A 19,210-nucleotide genomic window follows, 5' to 3' on the forward strand; every position below is an offset into this window, starting at 1 on the left:
CAAACATTTTATGTCCCAAACATAATATGTTCTAACATATTAACATATATGTCCCAAACATGTTATGCTAGTTTATGAACATTATATGCTTGCACTCAAAAATATTGTGTTTAAAAATTTGTGTTCCAAACATATAATGTTTATAGCCAAACATATGAAAAACAGTCTTTTTCATCCGTGTATGATGGAGGGTATAAAAAAATGTGTTTCAATATTTCAAGGCCAGTCGATACTGTTGATTCTAAATAAATATATTTAATATATTAATAAAACATGTATTTTATTGAAGAAAAAATTGCTTATATAAATACATAAAATTGTATTTAAAAACGAAGGTAACCAGTTCTAAATTTGAAGTAAAAAGTTTACCACAAATATGTATGATTTGTCCAAATGAATGAAAAAAGTTCAATAAAATCATTCCATATATGAATTCAATTCAGTTAAATTTTTTCATTTTGTAGTATAGTGGTACATAAATATAGGAAAATGTTAACTAATGAATGGAATGCATTCTACCTAATTTCTACGAAAGTCACATCTTTCAAACAAATAAAAATGTCTTTGGCGCTATACGAAGTTCAACTTTCTTCACAATGAGTTAATTTTAACTTAAAGAAGGGGTCACTTTTTTCTGGGTGAAGGTATGAATAAGTCCATCCATTTTTCGTTATTATTGTTGAAAATGATATCAAAGTAAGCCTAAATTTTCACACACCAGAGCGTTATGGTGAATTGGGTTGCGTGGATGACAAAGCCCCTTTATAGCGTGTCTCTGACCATATTCTCGAGGTTTACCGTACTAATATGTGAGTCTCCATCTTTCCATGTGCGTATGATTGTTACCTATTTCGACCAGAACATCTGGCGACGGCATTAATGTAAACATTGTTCGCTCCTACAAAACATGGAATATTTGTTGGACTACTTCTCCTTGTTATTCTTGGAAATCTTTTCAGACCGATTTTTCTATCGTATATTTTCTGTGTTCATTATTAATGCAAGTACGAACAATCCTAGACCAACCCGTCATTGCTTGGGTGGGTGTCCCTTCACAGCCATTGGTTGTAAACTTCTGTGTGTCCCCCCCCACGAAAATGTATCATTGTATTCACCGTTATGGGATCTGGACCGAATCTGTTTTGCATGCGAGCGAAGCTAATGGAATGGGCATTGGTATTTGTCTTTAGTTTTGTTTACCCGTTCAACGCGTATTGTGTAACACGTGTTCTCTTCATAAAAGAATTACAGCAGACCCCACTGACTGCAGGAACCTGAATCAAGGATAGGCCTGGCCATAAAAATATAATTGCCGAAAATGTTGTTTGATTTTTGTTTTTTTGAAAATCTTTTTGAGAATATTAATGGCAGAATGTAAATTTGTGTCCAAACTTTCGAAAAATGCGTCTGGTGCTGCAACAAATGTTCTTAGTTTGAAGTTTTTTTTTTTTAAGGCAAACTTATGCCATTCCAACTAGTTTGTGTTGGCATCTAAGATGAAGTCATTTAAGCAAGTTTGTAAAAGCAAACATTACTACAATTAACTTGAACATTTGGCGAAAAGTTGTAAAATTATCCATACGGAGAAAAAATGAATGGGTCGAATTTAGTTCAAGTAACTTTCTTGTATTGGAAAAATGTATAGAAAATGGAATTTGAATATCGAGAAATAAATCGAAACTATGTGGGTTTGTTTTCGAATGTCTTCGTATGTGGACATCGGTAGTTAAAGGGTTAAATGTAAGCATAATAAAATTAAAATTAGAACTAATTTTCCGAATTTTCTATTATATATTTGGGGATTACAAAAACTATTCTCAAAATGAGTTTAAAATATCCGAATTACATCAGCAACAACTTTTTTGTTAGTTAAAAAAAAATCCTTAATGAAATTTATAAACTACACCCAGAAAACAGATTCGTTGCCTCAACCGAATTATTTGCCAACCGAAAGCAGGTGGTTCCGTCAACTATCAATGATATCTGTCAGAACAACTAACATTTGGCAATTGTAACTGCATGGTAGTATATTGGATCAACTTTGCATTGGTTGTCGCAATCTCATATTAATTGTTTTGTTTGTTGGTGCAACCGCTCTCGATTTTCTTTATTATTATCCTAACCAAATTTCAATATTAAATGAAAGGGCAGATTATATTGAGATTTTATTAATTTATTAAAAGATTTACAATCATAACAAACTACGAAAATAAATACAAAAGGTGCTAACAACAAGGTAATGTTTGTATACCAATGATGATTATTAGGTTGCACTTATGTGGTCAAACTACAGAACCTAATTCAATATATACTTGCCAGAAATTTCTTCCTAAGCCTCTAGATATAAACCCTCCTTTATGCTTAATACAATAAAAAAAGCTCGCTTGCCGTAAAAAGTATTTGTGTTTGTTGGTGTATGAAGCCTGCAATTTTTATGGAAACTTTTGTAATATTCCTTTTTTATAAATCGGTGCGATACTTACCTGAAGGCAACTTCTTTTCTATGGGATAAACTTTATTCAATGTATTGCGGACTATTATCAAGAAAATGCTGTTCCCCGTTTTGCAAATTTTGTAGCGTCATACCATTTACCATGTCGATGTTGATATAAATATTTATTTGTTGCAACAACTACCTTACGCCCGTCCTATAATTGAACTAAGATTCTATTAGTATACTCAACTTTACCTTGTACCAACCATTTGTTGATTCGCATGATGTAGGTCTCACTATGCTGGTGGTTAGCTCAACAATTTTATGCAGCATAAAACCAAATTTATCGGCATTGGTTATTGTAACCAATTGAATGGTTATGGGTATTTCGTTTTGATCCTGTGAATTTTTTTATGGTCGTGTTGGATGTATAATGGGGAAAATAATTAAAACATTGTTCTTGTAACACAAAATAAGTTACTGACATCATTTCCTCATTGTAATGATCGAATTGCAACCAACCATTTCTCTGGGTGTATATATGAATCGTTTTAATTTTTATGCCAAAGATTTCAAACTTTAATTTAAAGAAATTTTCTTGAAAGCCTAAATGTTTTGTTTCATTTACATATAATTTGAGAAATGGCTTTTATCTGAAAGACATGCGACTTTAATGGAGTGTGAAAATTTAATGAAAAAAAATTAATTAAGGATTACAAATTTTCATTTAATTATTATACCGTCCACCATAGGATGGGGGGTATATTAACTTTGTCATTCCGTTTGTAACACATCGAAATATTGCTCTAAGACCCCATAAAGTATATATATTCTGGGTCGTGGTGAAATTCTGAGTCGATCTGAGCCTGTCCGTCCGTCCGTCCGTCCGTCTGTTGAAATCACGCTAACTTCCGAACGAAACAAGCTATCGACTTGAAACTTGGCACAAGTAGTTGTTACTGATGTAGGTCGGATGGTATTGCAAATGGGCCATATCGGTCCACTTTTACGTATAGCCTCCATATAAACGGACCCCCAAATTTGGCTTGCGAGGCCTCTAAGAGAAGCAAATTTTATCCGATCCGGCTGAAATTTGGTACAGGGTGTTAGTATATGGTCTCTAACAAACATGCAAAAATTGGTCCACATCGGTCCATAATTATATATAGCCCCAATATAAACCGATCCCCCGATTTGGCTTGCGAGGCCTCTAAGAGAAGCAAATTTCATCCGATCCGGCTGAAATTTGGTACATGGTGTTAGTATATGGTCTCTAACAACCATGCAAAAATTGGTCCACATCGGTTCATAATTATATATAGCCCCCATATAAACCGATCCCCCGATTTGGCTTGCGAGGTCTCTAAGAGAAGCAAATTTCATCCGATCCGGCTGAAATTTGGTACATGGTGTTAGTATATGGTCTCTAACAACCATGCAAAAATTGGTCCATATCGGTCCATAATTATATATAGCCCCCATATAAACCGATCCCCCGATTTGGCTTGCGAGGCCTCTAAGAGAAGCAAATTTCATCCGATCCGGCTGAAATTTGGTACATGGTGTTAGTATATGGTCTCCAACAATCATGCATAAATTGGTCCAAATCGGTTTATAATTATATATAGCCCCCATATAAACCGATCCCCAGATTTGGATTGCGAAGCCTCTAAGAGAAGAAAATTTCACATGATCCGGCTGAAATTTGGTACATGGTATTAGTATATCGTCTCTAACCACTATGCAAAATTGGTCGAAATCGGTCCATAATTATATATAGCCCCCATATAAAATGATCCCCAGATTTGACCTCCGGAGCCCCTTGGAAGAGCAAACTTCATCGGATTCGGTTGAAATTTGGTACGTGATGTTAGTATATGGTATCCAACAACCATGCATGAATTGGTTCATATCAGTCCATAATTATATATAGCCCCCATATAAACCGATCCCCAGATTTGACCTCCGGAGCCCCTTGGAAGAGCAAAATTCTCCCAATCCGGTTGAAATTTGGTACGTGGTGTTAGTATATGGTCTCTAACAAACATGGAAAAATTGGTCCATGCCGGTCTTAATTATATAACCCCATTTAAACCAATCCCCAGATTTGACCTCCGGAGCTCTTAGAGGACCAAAATTCATCGGATCCGGTTAAGATTTGGTACATGGTGAAATTTTGTACATTGTGCAGTATTTGGCCGCTAACAACCATGCCACAATTGGTCCATATCCGTCTATAGTTATATATAGCCGATCCCCAAAAGTAATCTAGCAAAATTTTATTTCTATAGAAAATTTTGTCAAAATTTTATTACTATAGAAAATTTTGTCAACATTTTATTTCGATAGAAAATTTTGTTAAAATTTTATTTCTATAGAAAATTTTGTCAAAATTTTATTACTATAGAAATTTTTGTCAAAAATTTATTTCTATAGAAAATTATGTAAAAATTTTATTTCTATAGAAAATTTTGTCAAAATTTTATTTCTATAGAAAATTTTGTCAACATTTTATTTCTATAAAAAATTTTGTCAAACTGAATTATTTAGTATTTGATCGACCTTTTTTTGTTTAATATATACTCCGTATGGACTAACTTACAATTGAGTAGGCGGTGTTAAGAAGTTTTAAGAAACCTTGCCATCGGCAAGTGTTACCGCAACCCAAGTACTTCGATTGTGGATGGCAGTCTTTAGTACAAGTTTCAATGCAATCCAAGATTCGGCCTGGCCGAACTTACTGCCGTTTATACTTGTTTTTTTATTACAAAGAAATTTTGTCGTTAATATTGTATCCCAAAAATAAGAGTACATAATCTTTCATAAAGGGTGATTTGTTAAGAGCTTGATAACTTTTTAAAAAAAAAAAAAACGCATAAAATTTGCAAAATCTCCTCGGTTCTTTATTTGAAACGTTAGATTGGTCCATGACATTTACTTTTTGAAGATAATTTCATTTAAATGTTGACCGCGGCTGCGTCTTAGGTGGTCCATTCGGAAAGTCCAATTTTGGGCAACTTTTTCGAGCATTTCGGCCGGAATAGCCCGAATTTCTTCGGAAATGTTGTCTTCCAAAGCTGGAATAGTTGCTGGCTTATTTCTGTAGACTTTAGACTTGACGTAGCCCCACAAAAAATAGTCTAAAGGCGTCAAATCGCATGATCTTGGTGGCCAACTTACCGGTCCATTTCTTGAGATGAATTGTTCTCCGAAGTTTTCCCTCAAAATGGCCATAGAATCGCGAGCTGTGTGGCATGTAGCGCCATCTTGTTGAAACCACATGTCAACCAAGTTCAGTTCTTCCATTTTTGGCAACAAAAAGTTTGTTAGCATCGAACGATAGCGATCGCCATTCACCGTAACGTTGCGTCCAACAGCATCTTTGAAAAAATACGGTCCAATGATTCCACCAGCGTACATACCACACCAAACAGTGCATTTTTCGGGATGCATGGGCAGTTCTTGAACGGCTTCTGGTTGCTCTTCACTCCAAATGCGGAAATTTTGCTTATTTACGTAGCCATTCAACCAGAAATGAGCCTCATCACTGAACAAAATTTGTCGATAAAAAAGCGGATTTTCTGCCAACTTTTCTAGGGCCCATTCACTGAAAATTCGACATTGTGGCAGATCGTAAGTCTATTCATGATGAAATGTCAAAGCATACTGAGCATCTTTCTCTTTGACACCATGTCTGAAATCCCACGTGATCTGTCAAATACTAATGCATGAAAATCCTAACCTCAAAAGAATCACCCTTTATTTGGCCAATACTTTTTTTTCCAGAGTACGAACTAAACTAGGACAAACCTTTTTTGATACTTCCGTTCATTTTCCATTTTTTAAGCGTTCATTTATTTGTAAAATATAAATTCCCATTATTAAGTATTTTTTTATTTCTTATCTCTTTGCAGGTATGTTAAACTAATAATAAGTCGATGAAGATGTCTCTATATATAAAAATATGGTAAATCCTCTATTAAATCATCAAATCGTTCTTTTATTATAATGTTAAATTGACGTTTTTGGCTTAATCTGCCAGCTTCTAACACCATTGTGACTTTTTTGGGCATTGCATCAAAATTAGGTGCATCGGATTTGACTATTGCAGACATTACCTACTACGTTTAAATGTTGATCATGAGATACAGATATGAATAGGTAAACTTCGTTTGTCGTTTCCTGTTTTTAAGCCACTATAGGGCAAGTAATCATCAAAGGTATGGGAATAGAGGCGACTTAAAGGGTGTTTCTATTACCTTTAACCAGGTATGTTTCTATAAACCGCCCTTTGCTCTCCATACAAAAAAGAGATATCATGCAGAGATCCGCCACGTTATAACCTGGATATGAGCGAAGAAGCATGTTCTTAGCGTAAATCCTGAAAACACCGACCTTTATAACATACCAAAATTTCAAAAAATTATAATGAACTCGCTGGTTTGAAATACCTACTGTGACGTTGCTTTACGGGGCATTACCTACGTGCGACCTCGTTGAAATACTAAAGAAAGAAGATAAGGAGGAACAGCCTCGCATCAGCTCTCTGTATATTCGATTTCATTTCTTTTCAATTAGAATAGCCATATGTCTTGTCGTTTGGACTAGGATGTTTTCCTGCACTCGTTGATAAGAGAGATCTTTACAATCTATGGCATCACAATGGACTAAATAGTTCACATAAATCCCCAAAAAATCCATCTGTCGCTATAGGCTAACCTACACTAAAAAAAAAGTTTACTTGGATCCAAAGATTTTGACCTTCCCTTAAGGATTTTGGTATTGATTCCGAGCCAAAGATGCGGCTTCTTTAAAATAAAGAATTTTTTAACGACCTATCTGGCTTTAAATCTAGGACCAATAAAATTAAAATTAGGATACAAAATTTTTATCAAATTTTCATTCTCTTTCCGCGGTTTATTAATAAAGGTACTCACGTACAAACAAATACCAGTTTCAAAATCTAAATTATAACGGACACTTCAAATAAAACAAATTTTTCTTAATTCCGAAAAAAACTTTAAATAAAAGATGCTAAATCCTCAATATAAGTCTTAGCCTATATTTGAAGCGTTTTTATCTTAAATCTAAAGTTTCAATATTTCAGTTAATTTAATGACTTTTTCTTTAAATCAAAAATGTGTTTTTTTACTTTAAGGAAAATTAGCCTTAGTACAAAGACATGCGACTTTAACAGAGGGACGCAAATTTAAAAAAATTGTGTCCTAAATTTATTGAAAAAAATTTTTGAAACAAAGATTATAAACTTTATTTTAATTAAAATTTCATTATTTATTTATTTCATTAAATTTGTCCTTAATATTTTGTAAACTTCGCATCCTTAAATTTAGGTTGCGTAATCTTTAATATCACGTAAATATTTTTTTTGAGTGTAGAGATAGTCATCGATTAGCCAAACTTTAAGAATAAGGTTTCTTCAATTAATTCAATTTTACGAACAAACTGAAATAGTTTTCCTTAAAGGGAAAGCAATTCACTATTTTGGAAACATATAACATAACAAATTTTTATAACAAATTTTTTTCATTGTACATCATACATAATAACCAACGAACAAATCACCATTGTTAAAATGTGAATAAGAGTTTAACCTTCATATTCAGGTCATATTTACCTATACTTATTAGAGATAATTATGGTATGTCGTCCTTAACTTTGTACCATGCCAGCCATAAACTTTATTCACCATTTGGTTAGAACTTTTTATTAATTTGTGTAATTATCCAGTAAGGATGTTTCCAATTTCTCTTGGTTTTTTAAGGTTATGTTAGCAAAATGGACTTCTCCCCCTGGGGAGATGAGGTGGCTTCTTATTAATCCGATTATTTTGTCTCAATTAATTAATATAACAGGCAAAAAAAAACATATTCATCATCAAACGTGAAGAAAGTTGGTAGAATGAAATTGAGTTTTATTATCCTTTATTTGCAAGGGATATTGGAGCAAAATTAAGCACACGTTTGGCACTCTTCGAAAATTATCCTTAATTTGAGTTTTTGGTCTGTCGAAGCTGTCCTTTGTGGTCTACTGGTAGCAGCATTTATCATTATTTGGATGGCAAATGGTGCTTGTACTGTAATAATGATAACGATGATGTTGATGAGATGAGATGAAATGAAATGCCTCTCACATTGATGTGGTGCGGTGGATGGTAGTGATGATTGATGAAATAAAAATGAACACAAGAACAATCTCAGCGACAGAATATTCGGATAATAAACTCATATTATAATAAAAAATAATTCATAATTGTCGAATAATGGGTGTCTAAATAACCGGTTAACCCTAAATTGTCGAAAAGTCAAAAGCTCGATTTTTTTAATTCTCATTAGAATCCCTACAGAATTTCAGCGAAAATATATTGGATGTTCTATTAATATGGTTCCAAACTCTATGACAAAAATTGCTCTCAATTTGTCTGGGGCAATACATTTGGATTGGCAGTAAATGTGGCCCATTCGTATTCGGTTTTTGTCCTTTATAAATCATTATAGTCAGTGTTGCCGTTGTGCGACTTTAGTCGCATTTTGCAACCTTTCTGACATTATGCGCCTTTTTTGAAATATGCAAAATGTGCGACAAAATGTCGTACAAAAGGGATGTTTTTAAATTTGAAGCAATTTTTATAAATGGGAATTTTATTTTGGACCAAGTTTTTTCCAAAATCGGACCAAAATTCTCTCCAGTGCACCAAATTTCGAAGAAAAATGCCTTAAAAATAATTTATTGTAGTACATAGTCATAGATAGACGTCGGAATCAAAACACAAACTTTTTAAAATTTGGAAAAGTAAACTTTTTGAAAAGGTCCAATTTTTAAATTCAATTTTGCCTAACAATAACAAAAGTTGAAATTCAGTAAGAGGAAGTTTACTTCATCTTTCGATTTTTAAGACTACAAGAGACACTCATTGGGTTTATTTTGGTACAGTAGATAACGGATATAAGAAACTCGGGAAAACACACACTATTTATTATTATTGTCTATACACCCAAAAAAAAAGTGACCCCACCGTGGAAGAAAATTTAGGTTTATTTTAGAAAATTTTAACTAAAATAGTTTTCTAATTGCAACATGTTACAAATAAGTTAATACTTTTTGTCAAATTGAAGAACATTTTTTAAAAATAATTAATTTTTTCTGGTGTTTAAGAAAATTTCAGATGTTGGAAAAAAATTGGATTTAAAAATTGTTAAAATGTCTTTAGCGCTGTACAGGTACAATTTTCGAGACAGGTACAATTTTAGTAAAATTTACTCATTTGAGAGACTTATGAACTCAATTTAAGCAAACTCCTGCCATTTTAGGAAAATATGAACTATTTTTTTTAGTAAAATTGTGCACTATACGACTTTTTTTCTTATTTTTAGTTCGGGTCATTAAAGTTAGCAAAAAATTATTCAAATAAGGAACATTTACTCATATTGTGCAAAATTTAACTAAAATAAACTAATCTTCATGAACTAAAATAAAGTTCAGTTGGCATTAGAGCCCCTTTTTTTCTGGGTGTATGAAAAAAAACGCATACAAGAAGTTTTGTTTTCTTATAGACAATAATTATATATAAGTGTGATCTTCTTTTTTAACTTTCTTATATGCATATTTTTCTTATATGAAATGTACTTATATCCGTTACCGACTGTATACCACGATGATGACCGATTTCGGAATTTTCATCCGATTTGCTGTACTGGTGCTTTGCACCCATTATATGATTCGTCAAGTATCGGTCGATATTAATATATAGCTCTCATATAGCTGAATCCCTCAATTCCATTTGAGAAATAGAGAAATAGAGAAGTTTCAAGTTTTTGTTAGGAATTTTTTCCCAGTAAAAACTTGCTAGAGTTAGCCATAAACAAATCATAGTACAATATATTTCACAGAGTCAATTAAAAGTGTATGTTATTTAGTATAAAAAAATAAATATTTTTGTTATATTAATTGATTTAAAAGTTTTTAATTGGCTGATGGTAGATTGGTACTGCACGCAGAGAAGAAACATGATTGTCACAATCATATTCGAAGAGCAAAATAATATGATAGCAGCAATTTTTGCGGCGACCATGTAACATTTTAACCTGCAACCATGTTGGCTCAGTGAACATGGTTCTAAGAAAAATACAATTGTCCTCATCTAAAATGTTATTATATTGATAAAAAGAATTTTGTTTCCATTAAAAGACAATGGTCACGATCTAAAATGTTATGTTATTCGTCAAAAAATGTTTTTTTTTTCTAGTTAAAAGAACATGGTCACAACCTAAAATGTTTTGATTTTTATGAAAAAACTTTTTTCGTCGTCGAAAAAAGGACGCCACTTGAAAAAAGAAAACACAAAATCAACTTTATTTATTTGTTTTTATTTATTTATAAACTAATTCATTGTTTATTTGTATTTATAATGTTGTGCAAGCAAACATCACATACTTTTACACACTCTAGTTTGGTTCAATTTCAACAATAAGTAATCATTCCATATTTACTTCGTGCCCATCAAATGTACAAACACAGACATCATATAACTGCAAATAAAAATAAATTATACCATATATCAAAATGCAGAACAAAAACCAGGTACATTTGTTTCAATTACACTTTCCTTTTTTGTATTCACATAAAACTACGTGCCATTTCTAAATAAATAAATTAACACAAAACACAATAATTCCGTATTCTCCGTCCATTCCAAGAAACAATCAACACACGACTGACGCGCAAAATGAAAATCGTGTGTACCTGCTCAATGTTTTTATAAAATTATTGTCACTGCAAAAAAATTAAAAAATTAAATGGTCACGAAAACAATGTACATGGTCTTTATGGCCATGTAATGGTTGTAGACATGTCTATACGTAAACTATAAAAATACTTTTTTCTCTGCAAAAAAGTAAAAAAAAAATTGAATGGTCAGGTACATGATTTTCTTGACCATATAATGGTCTCAAATTCTATCATTTAAATAATAGAACATGTTTGCGGCATTTGAGAACCATTTAAATGCTTATTGCCAATATATATTTTTCTCCGCTCGAAAATTATTTTTACAAAGACAAAATACATGGTTTTCGCGACAATTACATACTCTAAATAAGCATTAAATGGATGCGGCAACCATGTCCAAACATGTTTTTTCTGTGCGTGTGGATGGTGTTCGTACATTACTGATAATTTAAAGAAAGAACAAAAAAAATAGATTTTTACTTTATTGCAAGTTTACGTTTTACTGGATTTTATGATACAATAAGTTGGTAAAATATAGTTTTTGTTATTGTTCCTTTATTGTTTTGTGTTGATTTATAGAACAATTTTTGTAATAAAAAGACTTGACAAATGTGTGCAACTTTTTTTATCATTATGCGACCTTTTTTTGAGTATGCGACTTTTTCAAAATTTCCACCGGTACCATTGATTATAGCTAGATTTCAAAAAAATTACAAAACTTTTGTTTATGGGATAAAAATCCGAAATATCGTTAATGGATGTTTTTCTTTTTGGAATTATTTGACTTAAAAGTCTATAGCCCATTTACAGGCCATTTCATCCCTTCCCTCTTTTCCAAACCGTTGGTGGTGTTTTATTTTTTAGGATGTTTACCACCGACGGACAACTATCTCAACTTCATGTTGTGAGTTGACTACATTGGGATGACTTTTTGCTGCTATTACACTACTCTGTTGACTTAGTAAGCATTCAGACCTAACCATTATTGTTGGCTTCGTCGTCGACTTCGACGCTGCTGCCTTATCCATGGCCTAGGCATTTAGGTCTCCCCCTATTCTTCTTCATTTTAGCCAGGGGCAAAAGTTTTATTCAATTATCGTCATGTTTGGTGTTGATGTTCTTGCTTGTGGTGTTTTCACTTGCCAAACGTCCGTCCATCTATCCAATAGTCTGTCACTTCACTACTTACTTTTACTACAACACATTATGCCAAAGATTTGATTTGAAAGCCACCCGCCAGCTTCTGTCACTTTTTGGGGGGCTAGCGAATGGTTGGAGAAACCCCTCGATGTCTGTATATTGAACCTCTGATGAGTGTATATAGGAGATGTATGTCTGTTTGTGTGTGTGTGTATGAGTTTTTAATGTTTTGAGGGCTAAATGTTAAATGAATTAAGTCAATATATTTTCATAGCCAAATAGAAAAATTTCTTCTTCATGGACATTTAATGAATTTGCAGTTAATAATCAAATTCCATTAAAATCAAATCAAAAGATTTTTTTTCGACTACTTCAAAATGGTGAAGTGTTTACAGGGATGAGGGGGAGATATGGGTCGCTTGACAATTTTGAATCATCACACCAAGAAAGATAACAAACTTTGAACTTGAAAAGACGGCGTTACTTCCTTCCTCTCAGGCACACAGAGAAAGAATCAGCGTTACAGTTGGGAGTTTTCAAAAAGTGGCACAATTATTTTTGAAAAGTGGCACATTCTTTTTTTTAAGTTAAAAAAAATTAATTATAAATACCGTTGAGGCAAAGTTAAAATATATTTTGCGAATGCATACAAATTGCAAAACAAATGATCCTTAAAATTATTTTTAAGCGTTTATAAAATCATCGGGTCTTGTAATTATATCTTCAAATTCATCGATTCACGATATCAAAATAATTTATATCATCATTGGTTTTAAAGTAATGCGGATTTAAGAATGTTGTATTATTCAATTTGTCATTTATGTCAATTCATGATAAAATGGGAGTACAATTTTTGGGGTAAAATTTTAGAATATACGTTTTAACTGTAATGATATCAGTTTCAAGGATGTTTTCTGAAATATTTTGTGATTTGGTTTCGTAGCCTATGTATATTTTCGTAACTTCTTAAATCAACAAAGAATTTTTATAGTCGATATCTGCTAAATTACTAATTGCAAAATAATTCTTTTTCAAATTATATATATTTGTAATAGAATATTTTTTGTTAAATATAATATATCAGAATTATAGTCTGTCGTAATGGAACAGTCTCCAAGAGTGATTGCAAACTGGCGTCTCAATTCAATTATTCTTTGCGGTTGCAGTACAAACTTTAAACATTTTCTCAATTATCATAGAAACGATATTTAACATAACGCCACAATAAATTTGATTTATTTGGAATATTTTTGTCCCCAAAAGTTTTTCTCGCCAAACATAAAATGGTTGCCGATATCAGATACCTAATATCCGAGAAAATAACATGGCTGTGGCAAACATGTTACATGTTCAACGTCCAAAAACAATATTTGGTCTAGTAAGTGATCATATTGAAGTATCTTTGGATCTCCTTTTTAAAGTTACGTATCTCTCCTAACATCCAGGGTGTTTTTTTTCCAAATTAATTTCTTTAGCACCTATCGCAATAAAGTACATTTTTGGATATTTAAAGCATTTTCCAATCATGAAATAAACACATCACACTATGTTGAGAACCTCCTCAAATAGAGCAAAGTTTTTACAATGCTTAAAAAGCCAGCCCTACTGAGGGCTATAAGCGCCGCACAGAGGGGCAAAGTCGCAACAAATGGAGATTAATTAAACTACTTATCCGATTTTTAAAATTCTTTCACTATTATAATGCTACGTTATCACTGAGTGACTTAGGCTACATCTTATGGAAAAGTGGGCGATGCCACTCCCACTATAAAAAAATAGCTCTAGCGGCCATAGTAATGAACCGATTGTCATGAAACTTTCCCAATGTTGTACTGTTGATCTGGTAATAGTCCTTGGCTATGATTGTACGTGACACATCTCAATCATAACCACTGTTGTCCTGCTAATAGGCCTTGGTTGCCACGCCCCTTTTAAAAAATGTTCTGGCTCAGTCGGATTTTTTTTGGAAAAATTTAATACAATTTTCACATAGTAATCAATTTATTTTTATTATAATAACGTTGACGAAAGGGGGATTGTTGTATCATATATGTAACTAAATTCGGGACCGAAAGCAGATATTAAAATTTTTATAAAAATAGCTTGTTCCTTCATATCTACAAAGGAAAAAGTTTATACATAAGTTTTTATATATATCGTTTTATAGTATAAGACATATGTTTCTGACCTGCTATTTTAAAATATATGCCCAAAGTCATCAAACTCCAATGCATTGTCCTCCATAGGTTAGGTTAGGTTATGTGGCAGCCCGATGTATCAGGCTCACTTAGACTATTCAGTCCATTGTGATACCACAGTGGTGAACTTCTCTCTTATCACTGAGTGCTGCCCGATTCCATGTTAAGCTCAATGACAAGGGACCTCCTTTTTATAGCCGAGTCCGAACGGCGTTCCACATTGCAGTGAAACCACTTAGAGAAGCTTTGAAACCCTCAGAAATGTCACCAGCATTTCTGAGGTGGGATAATCCACCGCTGAAAAAATTCTTGGTGTTCGGTCGAAGCAGGAATCGAATCCACGACCTTGTGTATGCAAGGCGGGCATGCTAACCATTGCACCACGGTGGCTCCCAATATATGTCCTCCATATAATCATCGTCGTCAACTGTTTCATGATTTGTGCCTTATGGTGCCACGTTCGTCAAGAGTGAAGGCGAAACAAGTAGATCTACCACTGATTTTGGAAGTTGGTGGATTTTTTTTTGCAATTTTGATTTACCAGATAGGATTGGATCTGAACTAAGTAGGAACCTATCTAATATGTCTCGATTGCAATCCTCCCGACTACATTTGAGAGAAAAATGTTCTCTGTAGTTTTTAAAAGCTTTGTTGCAGGCTTCTTGGGTTACCCAATTACAAGTTTTACATCACTTTCCACACGTTCGACGTTTTCACATATTTCAATACACAACACAACGCACAATAACAAATACTTTTATCATTGTAACACACAGTTGCTAACGATATACAAAAACAACAATTATAACAAAGAAAGCGAAGAAAAAGCTAACAAAAGACAAGAACTGGTGTTTTTTTTTTTTTTTTTGCTTGAGAGACTATTTTCACAGTTAATTTAATAAAAAAAAATGCCCAACATTTTATTACTTAATATGAAACCCTAGGAATTGTAGTTTATTAAAACATTCATATTCTAACGCCAACTGACACCATTCATATGTGATATTTTGAAAATATTCAAAATTTAGATACATTTTAAAATATTTTTTCAAAATATTTATACACATTTTTTGTTTACACAATGTTTTTAGAACAACGCTAAAATACCTGAGGTTGAAGATTCCATAGTGAAAGTATTACTTTTGACTTGCGAAAAACTATATATATCAAGCTCCGAAATATACCGAATTTCAAAAAACACTTTTGCGCGAATAGCTCAAAAATTACTTAACTTTAACACAATGCAGCTTGACAAGTAAACAACATAGGACATTGAAATTTTCATGTTATGTAGAATTTTATATACTTTAATTGGATACTCAGTATTAAAAAAAAATTAATTAATATTCATTTTTTGCGATTTTGCCCCTCTGTGCGCCGGAGAAAACATTTAGTTGGTGTTTTAACCCTCAGCATGCAAGTTTGATACTTTTCTCAACACCCCCAGTAGTAAAAATACCTACAAAGGCCTGAAATAGGTATTATGTATGAAGTCATTACCAATCTTCCTACTGGGTTAGATTAAACAGAACTACATTCACTGAATAGATGTATTAAGAGTGAAAGAGATAGACTTATTTAATCGCCAGTCACATTAACTCAATATAATTGATGTTTAATTGTGTTATTTATTGAGTAGCAACGCAGCAAGTCTCTTTTCGAATGTTCTTTAATTATCTCGCATTTTTGCTCTCATTTCACCTTTATCGTGTCTTTTAAATTCATGCTATCAAAGGAAAATCAAGCATCATATCATTTTCTTGATTTGATTGTTGTCGTTGTTGTTGTTGTTATGCTTGGTTTTTTCCTCGTCTAAACGTTCAATGACCGATCGTCATTTACTGTTCGATTTGAGTATGAATGTGAATGTTTGTCAGCTGTTGTTGTTGTTGGGCCAATGTGCGATTGTGATAGCGAGTACTGGGTATTTATTTTAAATTAACAACAACAACAGCAACGAAAAAGCCAACAGCAAGAACAAAGGGGTGTAGAACGAACAAAAATGTTGTTTATCTTCCATTGCGTCGAAACAATGCCACTCAGTTGGGTGAAGTGTGAGATGTCCAATTTTATTTGTGCAGAATTTATTTTTAATTCGTATTTTTTTTTTGTTTTCGCAGAACAACAAAAAACAACTGTTAGGATGTTTGGTTGTCCTAAAGTAAAACGTCACCAATGCTATGCACATATTTGGATATTTTGCTCCAATAAATTAATATCCTTTTTTTATACAGTACCAATAAAACATTTTAGAGTATACTAAAATAAATTTCTATTTATACAAAATGGATACGAGAAACGTACTGTTTCTACATGTAATCAGTAGCAGGGATGAAAAATCAATTTTTTAAATTGTACCAACGATAATAAAAACATATTTTTTTCGTTAATAGATTCAATTAATGTTTTAATTATATCTTTTAATTTGAATTTTTTTTTTCTGTGTAAAAATATCATATCCCATAACTTTGTCCGAAGTACTTCTTTGTTCAATTGCTATCGTCCTACCGGCAAAACTATTTCTTCGAACTCTTAACACATTTCGTCCTATATTTTTTAATTCTAATTTACAAAGAATAATTAATGTAGAATATGAATGAATGAATTTTCATATAAAATTTCAATCGATTCAATGAATTTTTTAATCAAACCTAAAATCAGTCGCGCAAATTAATTGTGCCAATTAATTATTGACGCTGACGATTGACGCTGACGATTGATTCATTTTCATGATTGAAGCAATTTCCATTAAAAATTATTTGGATCAATTTCGTAATCGAATACATTGAGATTCATTTGTTAGCCTAAAGTACGCAACACATTTTTTTCAAAGCGAATTGCATTCTGAAATATTCGCAAATGTTTGCTATTCGAATTTACTTCTACTTCTTCTACTTAATTTCTAAACGAGTAACTATCCTACGTTACTACACCACAGTGGCTCAGCATCATTTTTTGTGGCATAATGAATGAATGCACTTTTTGTAATTTCCTTCGTATGGTGGTTATTGCTCTGCTCGGATTAATGAAATTGTCATTATTGTAGTAGTCGATGTTGTTTTGTTAATTAATCTTGTAGTTATTTTCATTTTCTCTGGGCTTTTAATGGATATTTTTGTAATGCACTCTATATTATCAGTCATTCATACACATATTGTCTACGACATTACACATAACATATTGGCTGCTCTCTTGGCTCAGCTTATCTCACCCATTTTACTCCATAACAACGACCATTCATTTCAATTCTCTGCAATCACTGTCGTTACTCATTAATGTGTATATATCGATGTAAATATGTCACATACGTGGTGGTGTAGGCGTCATTTTAGTTAAATATACACGTGTGTTGTGCTCTTGGTCAGGGATGCCACATAATTTTTTTAATAAAGAAATAATAGTAAAGGGTGATTCTTTTGAGGTTAGGATTTTCATGCATTAGTATTTGACAGATCACGTGGGATTTCAGACATGGTGTCAAAGAGAAAGATGCTCAGTATGCTTTGACATTTCATCATGAATAGACTTACGATCTGCCACAACGTCGAATTTTCAGTGAATGGGCCCTAGAAAAGTTGGCAGAAAATCCGCTTTTTTATCGACAAATTTTGTTCAGCGATGAGGCTCATTTCTGGTTGAATGGCTACGTAAATAAGCAAAATTGCCGCATTTGGAGTGAAGAGCAACCAGAAGCCGTTCAAGAACTGCCCATGCATCCCGAAAAATGCACTGTTTGGTGTGGTTTGTACGCTGGTGGAATCATTGGACCGTATTTTTTCAAAGATGCTGTTGGACGCAACGTTACGGTGAATGGCGATCGCTATCGTTCGATGCTAACAAACTTTTTGTTGCCAAAAATGGAAGAACTGAACTTGGTTGACATGTGGTTTCAACAAGATGGCGCTACATGCCACACAGCTCGCGATTCTATGGCCATTTTGAGGGAAAACTTCGGAGAACAATTCATCTCAAGAAATGGACCGGTAAGTTGGCCACCAAGATCATGCGATTTGACGCCTTTAGACTATTTTTTGTGGGGCTACGTCAAGTCTAAAGTCTACAGAAATAAGCCAGCAACTATTCCAGCTTTGGAAGACAACATTTCCGAAGAAATTCGGGCTATTCCGGCCGAAATGCTCGAAAAAGTTGCCCAAAATTGGACTTTCCGAATGGACCACCTAAGACGCAGCCGCGGTCAACATTTAAATGAAATTATCTTCAAAAAGTAAATGTCATGGACCAATCTAACGTTTCAAATAAAGAACCGATGAGATTTTGCAAATTTTATGCGTTTTTTTTTTAAAAAAAGTTATCAAGCTCTTAACAAATCACCCTTTATATGTTAGAGCTTGCAGCAATAAAAGAATTTTTTATGCATTACCCCTAAAGAGGAAAATCAAACCAAACAAAACCAGAAAATCACTTCACTATGAAACTAAAGTATCTGATTACTTTAAATAAAAGTGAAAAGTGAAAAATATTGCCTGAATAACGAAGTTTCTATAAAATGTTAAGCATTAAATTATCTAAATTCAAATTACATTAAATTATCTTAGCTAAAATTGCGTTAATACAATATTGAATATAATTAATTTAAATTAATTGGATTTAATTTGCCTTAATTTAATAAATGATATTGTCTGAGTAACGAAGTTTCTATAAAATGTTATATTAAATTATCTAAATTCAAACT

The 19,210-nt window shown here is 32.8% G+C and overlaps 1 protein-coding gene and 1 long non-coding RNA gene across 5 annotated transcripts in view; both read left to right on the top strand.

Annotated features, from left to right (window-relative positions):
• mub (poly(rC)-binding protein mub) overlaps positions 1–19,210 on the top strand; it is a 313,447-nt gene that overhangs the window by 52,095 nt on the left and 242,142 nt on the right. The window lies entirely within an intron of this gene.
• Positions 16,342–16,911, top strand: LOC142232708 (uncharacterized). The gene is made up of 2 exons (XR_012721178.1): positions 16,342–16,571; positions 16,638–16,911. It is a non-coding gene; the product is annotated as an uncharacterized LOC142232708 (long non-coding RNA).

This window comes from Haematobia irritans, chromosome 4, assembly GCF_050003625.1.
Source record: "Haematobia irritans isolate KBUSLIRL chromosome 4, ASM5000362v1, whole genome shotgun sequence".
Classification (NCBI taxonomy): Eukaryota; Metazoa; Arthropoda; class Insecta; order Diptera; family Muscidae; genus Haematobia; species Haematobia irritans.